Here is a 3,783-nt window from a genome sequence, read left to right as displayed (position 1 = left end):
TCCAGCTATGAAATGAATAATTCATCAGATGTTATGTACATATAGGAAATACAGTCAGTAATACTGTAACAACTTCTAAAATGATAGAACTTAACTGGACTTATTATAAAGGTGATTATTTCATAATGTGTTTTTCACATAACTATGTGAAAACTGAAACTAAGATAATAGTCTATGTCAGCTGTACATCAATAATTATATTTTTATTTATTTGTGTGTTTATTAATACTTCCTATTTTACCAAGAGCTTTTCTTTTTTTTTTTTTTTTTTTTACAGAAGACAAAACAATACCCTTTTTATTTTTAAAACTCTGGTGAAATAGGTTTCCATATGACATCCCATTTTTTAATCAGGAATTTTGAAATGTATTCAGTAACATTCTGACATGTTCACTTTCTAAAATGTTTATGCAAATTCCTCTGAGGACAAATATTCATTTCTTCTCACAGTCTTATGTGATATGCTGTGGGATTTCAGGAATTTTTTTCTTGATTGACTGATTAAGAATATAAGTACAAAAGCATGTGATCATGTTTGACTTTCGATGCACATAGCTGGAAACAGACTACGCAATGAGCTGGAATTGGGGAAGAACGGAGAAGAGAACTGCATCAGCAGTCTTTTAATAGCCTTTTAAATTGTCAACATGGGAAAACACGTAGACTAGAAGCAAAACATGACAACAGAAGTAAAGAGGAGAGATGCAAACTGAAACATATTTGAGAGTAAAAGTTATATAACAGAGATAAAAGGTGAAGTATGGACAAGAATGCCACATAGGTGTCTATTCTGGGCACCTGGGGGATTGGTAATGACATTTATCAAGGCATTGGGGTAGATTACGATGTTATAAGTTCAGTTTTGACATGTTAACTTGAAGGTGGAAGTAGGACTTCCATTTGTGTATGTCATATATAGCTCTCGGTAGATTTCTCTGGAGACCAGTGATAAAGCTACAGATACAGACATGACCGTGTACTAGAAGGCAAAGACGGAAGACCATTATGGGCTCTGATTAAGTGACTCAACACGCATCTTGGGTCCAGTTTCTTTCTAAACTTTTCACTGTTACTCTTTGTATACAGGCTCTACAAGGCTTCACTTTGGGCATAACATTAGCAGCAAATAAAGAAAAAAAATAAAGATCAGGAAAATCCATCTGCACATGAAGATTTGTCCTTTTGTTTGGGAAAGACAGATCCCCAAAACTGAGTTTGGTTTATATCTCATTGAATAATTCTGGACTACATGCCCACCTGACAACATTCAATGGCTAAGAAAAACTAGAATATAGTAACTGGTTTAGAAAAAAACATCATATCACATTAGAAAAGAGAAACTCAGTTCCATCTACCTCTTGCTTGTTTCTTCCCTGCGAGTGTCTTCTGCTATTCACATCAAACACTCCACTTCTGATCACATGTGGAGGTTTTGCCCCATACAAAGCAATTATCTGCAACGACTTAATTCTGGGTGTCCCACAAACTCAGTTCAGCACTGTGTACTTGAAGCTAATGCTACACCTCACAGGTAAAGGGCTCAGTCCCACTAGACTCTTTCTTTTTCTTCAGATGCCAATCTAGGTAATAGGTCCCCAGATTATAGACAACTTCTGTCTGATTTGTCTGTAAATCAGAGGCTCCCAGGGTCTCCTCCTCCATCTAGACATGACTATGAGACTGAACTGACTGACTGACTGAAGGAAGGAAGGAAAGAAGACCTTGCTGTTTGGCTTACATAATATAGAAAAACTCATATATTTTGACAGAGATCAATTTGTATAAGTTAACACTTTGGTACAAGTGATATTAAAATGTATGTGTTGTCTTCTAAGGGGAGTTGAGAGTAAACATAGCTTTCAGTATTTTATTATTTAGGCTACTCTCAAAGAAGAAATTTGCTTCAAGTGAGGGCCAAGGAGCAATCAATATATGCTAATAATTTGAGTTACTCAGGCTCAAAAATATATAATTTTATGAATATATCCTATCATGGGGAGATTCAAAATGTGGGGAAATAAATATTAGCACTGGAAAAGTGCAACCAGCATCTGGGATTTCTTTGTAACATGAATCTCTTCTCTCAAGCAACTTGATAAACTATTCTTTCTCACAGTTTTAAGACTGGTTCAATTCAGTCTGTTCATACACATCTACTTAGAAATAGTTTTGTTTCTGAGAAGCAAGTTTTGTGTGAGAAATGTAGTATTATATTACTACCCTGAACAGAGCCTAAAAAATTAAAGAACTTCCAAATATATATTACACATGCATTTTCCCTGCAAAAAATGCAGGTTAAAGTCTTGGAAAAACTGTTTATGAAATACATAGCAATGTGCCATACTGGCACTTGTATCAGAATATTAGTTTTGCATAACCATAAGAACTATACCTTTGACAGGTAAAGTTTTTGACCTGCCCTTCTACATTTAATTAGCTCGGAGCTAGGAGATTGTGACCACCATAAATTCAAAAAACTTTATTTTCATTTTGGAATTCAGTATGCTGTTAATGTTTCAATTTTCACGTGAGTACACTTTATCTGCTCTCTAGCACCCAAACATAAATTCTTCTTTCCATTCTAGATGTTCTTAGTTCAGCTCTTCTGGTCACATTAGAAATGCGCTAAATGGAAGAAGCAAATCAGTCTGTGGTATCTGAGTTCATTTTTCGTGGACTCTGTGATTCAAAGGAGCTCCAGAAATTCCTCTTACTGCCACTTTCTGCACTCTACCTGATGACCGTGCTGGGCAACCTGCTCGTTGTGCTCTTAATCATCACTGACTCTCATCTCCATTCCTCAATGTGCTTCCTCTTAGCCAATCTCTCATCTGTTGACTTCTGCCTGTCCTCAGTGACCACTCCTAAACTGACCACAGACTTCATAAAAGATAATAAAACCATCTCTTTTGGGGGCTGCATGAGCCAAATCCTCTGAGTACATTTCTTTGGAGGGGGTGAGATGGTACTGCTTGTGTCAATGGCCTATGACCGTTATGTAGCCCATCTGCAAGCCACTCCATTACTCCAGCATCATGAACAGATTGAAGTGCATCTGGCTAGTATTGACATCACGGATCATTGGCTTTGTGCATGCCACAAGTCAACTAGCTATGATTTTAGATCTTCCCTTCTGTGGTCCCAGAATAGTGGACAGTTTTTTCTGTGATATTCCTCTGGTGATCAAACTAGCCTGCATGGATACTCATACTCTGAGATTGTTGATAAATGCTGACAGTGCAGTCTTGGCTACAACTTGCTTCGTTCTCTTGCCGATCTCTTACACCTACATCCTGGTGACTGTCTGTCTTAGTTCCAAGGATGGGGCATCAAAGGCACTCTCTACCTGTACTTCCCACATCACAGTGGTGGTGCTGTTCTTTGGACCCTGCATCTTCATCTATCTGTGGCCACCTAGCATCACTTGGGTGGACAAGTTCCTTGCTGTATTTTACACGGTAATCACACCTCTCTTGAATCCAGCCATTTATACCCTGAGAAATAAAGAGATTAAGAATGCCATAAAGAGACTGATAAGTTAGTATATGGATTCAAGGTGTAGTTTTTAGATCTTTCATATAGTCAGCAATTCCACTGTGTGCTCCCCAATTTAGACATATTTTGACCTGTTAACTGAACTGAAAATATGTTCATATCTATAAGCTATAAGCAGTCTCAGATATATGTTTTTATTTATTCCATTAAGAATACAAATTCAAATTTCTAGTACTTATATTCTTATCACTTGAAGAGAATAAAAATTTGCCTATATATTCTTCTGTA

General features: G+C 36.9%; 1 pseudogene; it reads left to right on the top strand.

Annotated features, from left to right (window-relative positions):
• The first annotated feature begins 2,629 nt into the window (after positions 1-2,629).
• Positions 2,630-3,542, top strand: LOC120853290 (annotated as a pseudogene).
• Positions 3,543-3,783: the final 241 nt, after the last annotated feature.

This window comes from Oryx dammah, unplaced genomic scaffold (genome assembly GCF_014754425.2).
Source record: "Oryx dammah isolate SB20612 unplaced genomic scaffold, SCBI_Odam_1.1 HiC_scaffold_26, whole genome shotgun sequence".
Lineage (NCBI taxonomy): Eukaryota > Metazoa > Chordata > Mammalia > Artiodactyla > Bovidae > Oryx > Oryx dammah.
This window is presented reverse-complemented; position numbering and strand designations above follow the sequence as displayed.